We start from the raw sequence: 12,156 nt of genomic DNA, 5'->3' as shown, positions 1-12,156 counted from the left end.
CTTTGCATACAGAGACATAATGGGCTGAATTAGAAAACAGTATCTTAGAATCCCAGTTTAACATTAAATTAACCAAACCATAGCAAAGATTTACACTAGAAATGCTACTTCTTATATGTTTGGGTTTGTATACAGGAAACTGACCCCATTATCTGGAAACCTGTTATCCAGAAAGCTCCAAATTAAAAAAAGACCATCTCCATTTTAGACTCCATTTTAATTAGATAATTCCAATTTTTAAAAAATATTTCTTTTTTTATGTGTACCTTGTACGTGATCCCAACTAATATATAATTAATAATCCTTATTGGTGGCAAAACAATCCTAGTGGGTTTATTTAATGTTTAATTATTTTTTAGTAGATTTAAGGCATGGAGATCCAAATTACGGAAAGATCCCTTATCCAGAAAACCCCAAGTACCAAGCATTCTGGATAAAAGGTCCTATACCTGTACTAAAATAAGGCAATCACAGCCTTTAAATTGCTTTGCTGTCACTTTCCATAGCTTAGTGATCAACTCACGATATACAGTAATTGTACTTCACCTTCTGCTTATTGTTTATGATGTCTTAGTGTCTCTATAGCAGCTCCGAGATCACTAATCACTAACCTCTGGCATGGTACCGTAAGTTCAGTATTTAAAATACAGCACTTCTAGCCATATTCTTCTTACAACTTTAGTTTTGCTTTAAACAACATAGCCACAGGGTATACATTTGCTGATGTCCTTTCATCACCTTATAGTTGGGTTTATTTTCAGGGAACCACTTAGTTCCTTGCAAATTTAAGCAAAGCAGCATACAATTATTACCTATTAAAGGAGAACTAAAGCCTCAAAGGCTCAGCAGTCTTATAATAGAATTATAAGGCCATCTTTTAAGCACAAGCTCAAGTTTTGAGAAGCTAAGTTTAGCCTTGTATTGCAGTTATGTATATATATATATACACACATTACCCCACATCACATCATCACCACAGATTGTGGTGGATTATTTGAATTATTTGAAGTAGTAGGAAAGCTTCTGGAAGGGGTAATAAGGGATAGGGTACTTGAATACATTGCAAATCACAATACTATAAGTTTGTGCCAGCATGGTTTTATGCGTAACAGATCTTGCCAGACTAATTTAATTGCCTTTTAGGAGGAGGTGAGCAGGAAACTAGATGCTGGAATGGCAGTGGATGTGATCTACTTAAATTTAGCTAAAGCATTTAATGTGACTCACAGAAAGTTAATGATAAAATTAAGGAATATTGGCCTAGAACATAATATTTGTAATTGGATAGAGAACTGGCTGAAGGATAGATTACAAAGAGTGGTTGTAAATGGAACATTTTCTAATTGGACCAGTGTGGTTAGTGGAGTACCGCAGGGGTCAGTCCTTGGTCCTTTGCTTTTTAACTTGTTTATTAATGACCTGGAGGTGGGCATAGAAAGTACTGTTTCTATTTTTGCTGACAATACTAAATTGTGCAAAACTATAAGTTCAATGCAGGATGCTGCCACTTTCCAGAGCGATTTGATTAAACTGGAAAACTGGGCAGCAAAATGGAAAATGAGGTTTAATGTTAATGAGGGTGCACTTTGATAGATATAGAGAGATAGAGGGTATCAGCACTCACAGGGTTTCAGCAACAATTTCAAGGACAACAAATCATAAATAAATGCAAAAGGTGAGATTTATTAGTCCTACGTTTCAGTTCCCTACTGGAACCTTTGTCAGGGAAGCAAGAGGGTGTACAAAGCAGTGTTTAAATACATAACTTGGCGCCAAAAGTCGTGTTGCTAAGCAACGGAGAATAAACAAAACCTGTAAGTGACATAGAACGAAAGAGTAAAGTAAAGTAACAAAAATAAAAATAAAGTGTCACAAACTTGTGTGCGATGTCGTTATGGAGCCCGACCATCATAACCTTTTAACCTACTGACCGATGTTTATTCATGCCCCGCTCACTGGAACGAAATAGTATAGTATATAGTTTATGTAGAGTATGTGAGTGTATAGATAAGTCAGTATGGGTCTGTATGAGTGTATAGATAGGTCAGTATGGGTCTGTATGTGAGTGTATAGATAGGTCAGTATGGGTCTGAATGTGAGCGTATAGATAGGTCAGTATGGGTCTGTATGTGAGTGTATAGATAGGTCAGTATGGGTCTGTATGTGAGTGTATAGATAGGTCAGTATGGGTCTGTATGTGAGTGTATAGATAGGTCAGTATGGGTCTGTATGTGAGTGTATAGATAGGTCAGTATTGGTCTGTATGTGAGTGTGTAGATAGGTCAGTATGGGTCTGTATGTGAGTGTATAGATAGGTCAGTATGGGTCTGTATGTGAGTGGATAGATAGGTCAGTGTGGGTCTGTATGTGAGTGGATAGATAGGTCAGTGTGGGTCTGTATGTGAGTGTATAGATAGGTCAGTATGGGTCTGTATGTGAGTGGATAGATAGGTCAGTATGGGTCTGTATGTGAGTGTATAGATATGTCAGTATGGGTCTGTATGTGAGTGTATAGATAGGTCAGTATGGGTTTATGTATGTGAGTGTATAGATAGGTCAGTATGGGTCTGTATATGAGTGTATAGATAGGTCAGTATGGGTCTGTATGTGAGTGTATAGATAGGTCAGTATGGGTCTGTATGTGAGTGTATAGATAGGTCAGTATTGGTCTGTTTGTGAGTGTATAGATAGGTCAGTATGGGTTTATGTATGTGAGTGTATAGATAGGTCAGTATGGGTTTATGTATGTGAGTGTATAGATAGGTCAGTGTGGGTCTGTATGTAAGTGGATAGATAGGTCAGTATGGGTCTGTATGTGAGTGGATAGATAGGTCAGTATGGGTCTGTATGTGAGTGGATAGATAGGTCAGTATGGGTCTGTATGTGAGTGGATAGATAGGTCAGTATGGGTTAGTATGTGAGTGTATAGATAGGTCAGTATGGGTCTGTATGTGAGTGTATAGATAGGTCAGTATGGGTTTATGTATGTGAGTGTATAGATAGGTCAGTATGGGTCTGTTTGTGAGTGTATAGATAGGTCAGTATGGTTTATGTATGTGAGTGTATAGATAGGTCAGTATGGGTCTGTATGTGAGTGGATAGATAAGTCAGTATGGGTCTGTATGTGAGTGTATAGATAGGTCAGTATGGGTCTGTATGTGAGTGGATAGATAAGTCAGTATGGGTCTGTATGTGAGTGTATAGATAGGTCAGTATGGGTCTGTATGTGAGTGGATAGATAAGTCAGTATGGGTCTGTATGTGAGTGTATAGATAGGTCAGTATGGGTCTGTATGTGAGTGGATAGATAAGTCAGTATGGGTCTGTATGTGAGTGGATAGATAGGTCAGTATGGGTCTGTATGTGAGTGTATAGATAGGTCAGTATGGGTCTGTTTGTGAGTGTATAGATAGGTCAGTATGGGTCTGTATGTGAGTGTATAGGTAGTATGGGTCTATGGGTAAAGTGGGTCTGTATGTGAGTGTATAGATAGGTCAGTATGGGTCTGTATGTGAGTGGATAGATAGGTCAGTATGGGTCTGTATGTGAGTGTATAGATAGGTCAGTATGGGTCTGTATGTGAGTGGATAGATAAGTCAGTATGGGTCTGTATGTGAGTGTATAGATAGGTCAGTATGGGTCTGTATGTGAGTGGATAGATAAGTCAGTATGGGTCTGTATGTGAGTGTATAGATAGGTCAGTATGGGTCTGTATGTGAGTGTATAGATAGTCAGTATGGGTCTGTATGTGAGTGTATAGATAGGTCAGTATGGGTTATGTTTGTGAGTGTATAGATAGGTCAGTATGGGTTTATGTATGTGAGTGTATAGATAGGTCAGTATGGGTCTGTATGTGAGTGTATAGATAAGTCAGTATGGGTCTGTATGAGTGTATAGATAGGTCAGTATGGGTCTGTATGTGAGTGTATAGATAGGTCAGTATGGGTCTGAATGTGAGCGTATAGATAGGTCAGTATGGGTCTGTATGTGAGTGTATAGATAGGTCAGTATGGGTCTGTATGTGAGTGTATAGATAGGTCAGTATGGGTCTGTATGTGAGTGTATAGATAGGTCAGTATGGGTCTGTATGTGAGTGTATAGATAGGTCAGTATTGGTCTGTATGTGAGTGTGTAGATAGGTCAGTATGGGTCTGTATGTGAGTGGATAGATAGGTCAGTGTGGGTCTGTATGTGAGTGGATAGATAGGTCAGTGTGGGTCTGTATGTGAGTGTATAGATAGGTCAGTATGGGTCTGTATGTGAGTGGATAGATAGGTCAGTATGGGTCTGTATGTGAGTGTATAGATATGTCAGTATGGGTCTGTATGTGAGTGTATAGATAGGTCAGTATGGGTTTATGTATGTGAGTGTATAGATAGGTCAGTATGGGTCTGTTTGTGAGTGTATAGATAGGTCAGTATGGGTCTGTTTGTGAGTGTATAGATAGGTCAGTATGGGTTTATGTATGTGAGTGTATAGATAGGTCAGTGTGGGTCTGTATGTAAGTGGATAGATAGGTCAGTATGGGTCTGTATGTGAGTGGATAGATAGGTCAGTATGGGTCTGTATGTGAGTGGATAGATAGGTCAGTATGGGTTAGTATGTGAGTGTATAGATAGGTCAGTATGGGTCTGTATGTGAGTGTATAGATAGGTCAGTATGGGTTTATGTATGTGAGTGTATAGATAGGTCAGTATGGGTCTGTTTGTGAGTGTATAGATAGGTCAGTATGGGTTTATGTATGTGAGTGTATAGATAGGTCAGTATGGGTCTGTATGTGAGTGGATAGATAAGTCAGTATGGGTCTGTATGTGAGTGTATAGATAGGTCAGTATGGGTCTGTATGTGAGTGGATAGATAAGTCAGTATGGGTCTGTATGTGAGTGTATAGATAGGTCAGTATGGGTCTGTATGTGAGTGGATAGATAAGTCAGTATGGGTCTGTATGTGAGTGTATAGATAGGTCAGTATGGGTCTGTATGTGAGTGGATAGATAAGTCAGTATGGGTCTGTATGTGAGTGTATAGATAGGTCAGTATGGGTCTGTATGTGAGTGTATAGATAGGTCAGTATGGGTCTGTTTGTGAGTGTATAGATAGGTCAGTATGGGTCTGTATGTGAGTGTATAGATAGGTCAGTATGGGTCTGTATGTGAGTGGATAGATAAGTCAGTATGGGTCTGTATGTGAGTGTATAGATAGGTCAGTATGGGTCTGTATGTGAGTGGATAGATAGGTCAGTATGGGTCTGTATGTGAGTGTATAGATAGGACAGTATGGGTCTGTATGTGAGTGGATAGATAAGTCAGTATGGGTCTGTATGTGAGTGTATAGATAGGTCAGTATGGGTCTGTATGTGAGTGGATAGATAAGTCAGTATGGGTCTGTATGTGAGTGTATAGATAGGTCAGTATGGGTCTGTATGTGAGTGTATAGATAGGTCAGTATGGGTCTGTTTGTGAGTGTATAGATAGGTCAGTATGGGTTTATGTATGTGAGTGTATAGATAGGTCAGTATGGGTTTATGTATGTGAGTGTATAGATAGGTCAGTATGGGTCTGTATGTGAGTGGATAGATAGGTCAGTATGGGTCTGTGTGTGAGTGTATAGATAGGTCAGTATGGGTCTGTATGTGAGTGTATAGATAGGTCAGTATGGGTCTGTATGTGAGTGTATAGATAGGTCAGTATGGGTCTGTATGTGAGTGTATAGATAGGTCAGTATGGGTCTGTATGTGAGTGGATAGATAAGTCAGTATGGGTCTGTATGTGAGTGTATAGATAGGTCAGTATGGGTCTGTATGTGAGTGTATAGATAGGTCAGTATGGGTCTGTATGTGAGTGTATAGATAGGTCAGTATGGGTCTGTATGTGAGTGGATAGATAAGTCAGTATGGGTCTGTATGTGAGTGTATAGATAGGTCAGTATGGGTCTGTATGTGAGTGGATAGATAAGTCAGTATGGGTCTGTATGTGAGTGTATAGATAGGTCAGTATGGCTCTGTATGTGAGTGGATAGATAAGTCAGTATGGGTTTATGTATGTGAGTGTATAGATAGGTAAGTATAGGTTTGTGTGTGCTGGGTTTTCTTGGAAGGGTTGAACTTGATGGACTTGATCGTCTTTTTTCAACCCTTTGTAACTATGTAACAGATTGTGGGGGATTATTGGAATTTTCAATAAAACTTGTTTTTCTACATTCATGAATTATTCCAGTCTGTGGAACTAATTGACTTTACTAGGAAGTGTGGTGAGTGCTGGTATCTAGGTTTTGGCTTGACACAGTCCTCTGTATTCAATTGGGTTGTGGTTGCCACATAGTTTATGTTAGGAACTGTGGGGAATTGAATGTTGGGTTGTATGCTGAACTGTGATTGCTGTGATCAGCCACAGGAGGCTTTTTAAGCAGAGCTTGGTCAGTTGCCCTGATGTGCATCTGGCAACTCTTCCTGCTTCCCTATCGTCTCCAGCAATTTTGTTAATCACATGTGTTGCTGGTCTAGCAATTAGGGGCCTTTATAAACCTGCTCCTTGCAACTCACAGTTGCTTAATTATTGTTGCTCCTGAGCCTGATCTAACCTGGTATCCTGTCATTCCTGCCTGATTCCCAGCTGGTTGTTGTGTCCTGCCTGATTCCTGTCTGCTCCCTGCTCCCAGCCTGGTGCCCAATTCCTGTTCCCTGGTTTTGACCTCCAGGCTGTTTACTCAACCTAGTTTGCCTACTGCCAGCCCCAGATCTCAACCTGTTTCAGACTCTGTTTGTCTTCAGCCTGCCCTGACCTTTGGCCTGTTACAAGCCTTGGCTCAGCCTGATGTAAGCCCCAGGCCTGTCTTTTAATGTATTTATTTTATTCTGTTTTGCTATTTCTGTTTTGTTTATTAAACCTCTTTTCATCATACCATGGCCTCCAGTCATTATCTAGCCATAAAAGGGCATATTCTGGGTTACTCAGCACACTGGCTTCTACTTAGTAATCACTCATCAGTGGGAAGACCTGACATATTAGTTTTCACAATCTTTTTGACATGAACTCATTCAGTTGGCCTTGTGTAGAAAATGCATAAACACTAAATTTACTTCCCAAAAAAATATACACCTTATTTCACAGATTGAAAGGAAGCCATGTTACTCTAATGAACCAATCCCAACACCCTTCCATGTGCTTTTATAGTGGTTGGTGCATAGAATCTTTAGACAGCAGAGATACTTCAAGTTCCAGAATCCATTACAACACAATGGAACATGATAAGGGTAGGGTTGCATTAAAGGGCACCTATCATAATGAATGAATTTTTATAGGGCTTTTATAGGTCATATTGAAGCACATAGACTTGCACATACAGTAGACCAAGCAGACTTGGACCCTTACTAAGATGATTTAAAGCTATGTAAGTTACTATGTGGCAGATTTAAGAAACATTAAACCGGGTAATATAGAGCGATTTCCAGCTGTTTTAGAGTTTTGCCAAGATATGAACATTCCCATGACAGAACGTGTTTGATAAATTGCAAGATTTATCAAAACATTTACTGCTTTGATCAAAGTGCCAGCTCATCAGAAATGTGTCTGACTGCTTTGAGCAGTTCTGCTCCATTCTGTGCACGGGAATTTAGTGCTTAGGGGCATGAATAAGTCACAGGAAATTAACATGCTTTTAGTTCAAATCAGCACAGTGTAAGTAATATACAGTATATATATATATATATATATAGAAACTGGACAGGAGTATTTTGGAAAAATGCTAATTATTAAGTGCCCTTTGTCTTGCAGGCATTCTATATGCATATATATCAAGGTGAATATGTTTGATAGAAGCAAAAAGTTGCCTTTAGAAGGGATATCTCATTTGCTTTAACTCTTCAGTCAAAACCATCTCCTGCAACCAGCTTGAAGCAAACTTAGTTGCTGTATCCATTTCTGTATAAATACTTGTCAACCTTTACTCGCACATCTCTCAGCATTTCTATCAAGCACTTATCTGTCATTTGGAGCTTTCATTAGCACCACAGTGACAGCTCTATCAGTCCAACACAGCTGTCACAAGGCAACAGAAACCATACTTGTTAATCCTGCCATCATAAAATCATACACACCTGGAATTACTGTATACCATAGCCACAGTATATGGCGGCTTTACCTCCGACTACCACACGTACATCAGGCCAATAAACATGAGCAGAGCATTTATAGCAGCTATATGCAAAACACCGCAATTGTTTGTATATAAGTCTAACATAAGTCTCACATAAGACCCAAGACTGCTTTAATTTATATAATTTTGCCATCCTGCTGCACTCATAGTACATTTACATTGTAAGCTCTATAAGGTTGAGACTCCCTCTTGTCTCCTTAAAACTATTTTTGTTCTATTGTATTTTTCTGTTGTACAGTGCTACATGCACATGTAGTGCTATATAAATAACAAATGCATACAGTACATAAATATTGTCTTCCATAGAGCCATATGTTCCTTTCTCTCAACAGTAAGTGGTCCTAACGTAATAACAGATGAATCTGTAATCTTGTTTTAATCTGACATAAGGAAATGACTGTGGGAGCAGTGCTGTTTAGGTATTCAGTACTAACATCAACACAGAGTAATAATACTCTACAAAATCTGTCTATTGTGGTTCTGAGCAGAAATCAGTAGAACCTCAAACAATGCATTTTTCTTAAAAAGGAGTATGCCTATTACAGGTTTTCTAGATCATGCCTTTAAGCCTTTCAGTGCTGCCAGTCAGCTCTTTGATCTTTGCTATACGGTACATTACCATGTGAACATCGGCACAGCACGAATCAAAGCCCCGGCTGGGAATGTAACATCTACTGTGCTGGGGCTATGGTCTTTTTATGCTCTGAACATAAGATTATTAGTTGTATATTTTACAAAGGGATAATACCAGGTATATATGAAATCCACATGCTACAGGGCTACTAGCAATAAATGTAGATTCATGCTGCACACAGCACTGATTTCTATGTAGCCATGTAGAATCTATCCTCTGATTTACTGCTATTATCCTTTTAGTTACACATATTTAGGAAAATATCTAATAAAATACTGTGCAAACTCTTAATTTCTATTAATGTCAGCAATTGAAAGGCTAATTTGGCAAGCCTTGCTGTTAAAGGGGGAACTAAAGCTTAACCAAAGAAGTAGGGCAGAAATGTTGCACATTATGTTTTGGGGCTTCTGTACCAGCCCAAGGCAACCACAGCCCTTTAGCAGGGAAAATCTGTGCCCCCAAATTTGCCCCCAGTAGCTCCCCACCTTCCTTTTTTATGATTTACTGCACATGCTCTGCGCTGCTGTCGGTTACTGAGCTTAGGGACCAACAATATACTGTATATTTAGAATATAAAGGTCAAAATTTAAGGCTGATTAGTAATTATACAGATAATTACTACATGGCAGTTCTCAACCAGTGGAATTGGCAGCAGATTGTAATATGTAACATGCACACTGAGCATGTGAGTATCACTGACACTTCTCACAGAATCCAAGATGGGGAGTTCCTGTAACAACTGTAAAGGCCTGAATCATTGCTGCTATGCTGAAACTTTGGGCTGGTGCAGTAAGTTCAGTATATGAAATATTAGGGTTGATTCACTAAAGTGCGATAACGCATATCGCATGCTTTTTTGTGTTACAATTGACGTGGAAAAAAAATGCGCAATTCGCTAAAGTATTATCACGTGCGTTAAGTCTCATATCGCATGCGTTAAATTTTGCGCTACCGCATGCGTTAATTTTACCGCTTTGCGTTAATTTGTGCGCAGAAATAATACTAACGCATGATTCACAAACACTTGGACCCGCTAAATATCGCATTTGTCTGTGTGAAAAATAACACCTACTACAAGTACAATTAAAAATATGGACTTTGCAGTGTTATTTATCAAGTATGTGTTGGCCCTAGAGTGACGCAGCCTTCAGTTTGCAGGGAAATGGTCATTTTCATAAAATTAGTTTTACGATACATGGGTATTGCTAATATGGCGTGCATTTTTTCGTACGCGGCGCGCGTTCCGTCAAATACCACACAAAAAAAGTCTTTGTGACTTAAATAACGCAAACAGCATTGAGTCTAAATTAATAGAAGTATCCTTTTAGTGAATTGTGCTTTAAGACACGAAGAATTAGACGCGGTAACATTTTTAACGCATGCCATAAATAGCGCACGTTTTAACGCACTTTAGTGAATCGGCCCTATGGTATTTTTAGCCACATTCATTTTTAGGGTTTAGTTCTCCTTTAAGGATATTGCAGCACAACCTGAATGGCTTTGTTACAGGACCTACTGTACCTGTCCCTTTTGGTCAGTTCTTCTCCCACATTCCTGCTCTTATAATCTTGATGGAGTTCTGCTACATACAGTCTCTTCTATTTATTTTCTTGCCTCCCCTTATGTCTCTCTTTCTTCTCTACATATTTCTCTTCTCTCTCTCCCTTGTAGATGAAAAAAAGTTCAGGGTAGAGGGACATAAGGGTCACTGTTTGTATAACAGTAGGACCTGCTGACACTTAGACCCACAGTTTGATTCTGAGTCTGACCAGAACAAATGATTAATAGTTGCAACTGTAGATCAGATTTATGCAGCTTTATTTATGACAATGTATATAGCCACTTGATATGTGTCAAAAGCATCAGTACTTTCTCATGTCTTGTAGAATTCAGGATAGCAATGTCCAGATGGGGCAAAATAATGATCAAGTGCAAGTACAAATGGCTCATCAATCAACTGTGCCGAGGAAGTGAGAGGGGTGACTCTACAGTAAAATGTATAGAGTTGATTGATGAACTGTTTGTATCTTTACTTGATCGTGACTTGTAACCATACCTTCCCATTAAATAACACAACACAGTGGTTTCGGTGATTTTAAGAAAATGAAATATAACATTTACTAAACCATACCTTGAGTAGCTCTACTAACAAACAGTATGTGTTGCATTCCACTAGCAAGATCTGTAATACGAAGTCAATCTACAAAACAATGAATCAACTTATTAGTGATTTACTATAAATATTTTCCTTAGACAGACAGATAGATAGAAAGATGATAGATAGATGATGATAGATAGATAGATGATAGATAGATAGATAGATAGATAGATAAAGTTATCTCATGTTTTTTTATGTGAAAACTAGTGGATGAAATTCAGTTTAAGGAGAAAAAACTTTTCTTATAATTCAGTTCCAGATTTTTCCCATAGACTTCAATAGAGTCTTCATGTAATAAACCATGAGATAAATTTTTCTGAATTGAATTGCATCTCAGATTGAATCTCGTGTCGTTTCACTTGATAAACCTTTTCTCACTAAATTGAATCTGGCCCATGGTTATATATCTAGACAGACATACAGACATGATTGGATGGATGGGTAGACATACATAATAAATGGATGGTTGGATGGATAGATTAGTTAGATTAGAGAGATGATAGATAGATAGAGATAATTTTTGAGCTATGGAGTAAATGCAAAACACTGGGTAAATAAAAAACAATGTAGAAGCTAATTTTCTGCCTTTTACTGCAATTCAGTCCCATAACACATTAAATTTGATTCATTTATTTTAAATGAGCTTCCCTGAGGCTGCTGCAGGGCGAGGGCTTTCAGTTTAACAGTGTGGATCTCTGTGCAAAACATCTTTATGACACACAATAAGCAAAACCCTGACACCCAGACTCTAACCTAAGAACATGCAATTTAATGAAAGTGACATTACAGTGAGACCGTGACAGCAATGCTTCAGCAAAGGCAGATGTGACTACCAGGCTGTGGTTAGAGAAATCAAGTTAATAAGGCAACTGGCTGCTGCATTCTTTTCCTAGCCATGGACCACACTGCCTCTCCCTGTTAGCAGTCTGAAATGCAAGATATTACATTTCTGGAAGCTCATGTACAAGGAAAGACATTAAAGCAAATGCAAAGGGCATGTAATCCCCAAATACTATGTTGCCAAGTAAAAGAATTATGAAATTCTCAGCAACAGTGATGAGCAAACTTGCAGTGTAGTCATTTGGGAAACCATAGAAAAGTTTTAGACAAAGTGCATTGGAATAAATGGAAAGGCAAAATTAAATTGGAGTAAATGTATATTTCAGCTCTGCAGTAACCTATACACTATTAGATATGCTCTTTCCTCTATGC

Source organism: Xenopus tropicalis, chromosome 6 (genome assembly GCF_000004195.4).
Source record: "Xenopus tropicalis strain Nigerian chromosome 6, UCB_Xtro_10.0, whole genome shotgun sequence".
In the NCBI taxonomy this organism is placed as follows: Eukaryota; Metazoa; Chordata; class Amphibia; order Anura; family Pipidae; genus Xenopus; species Xenopus tropicalis.
The sequence above is the reverse complement of the archived record's forward strand: the minus strand, read 5'-3'. Positions refer to the sequence as shown.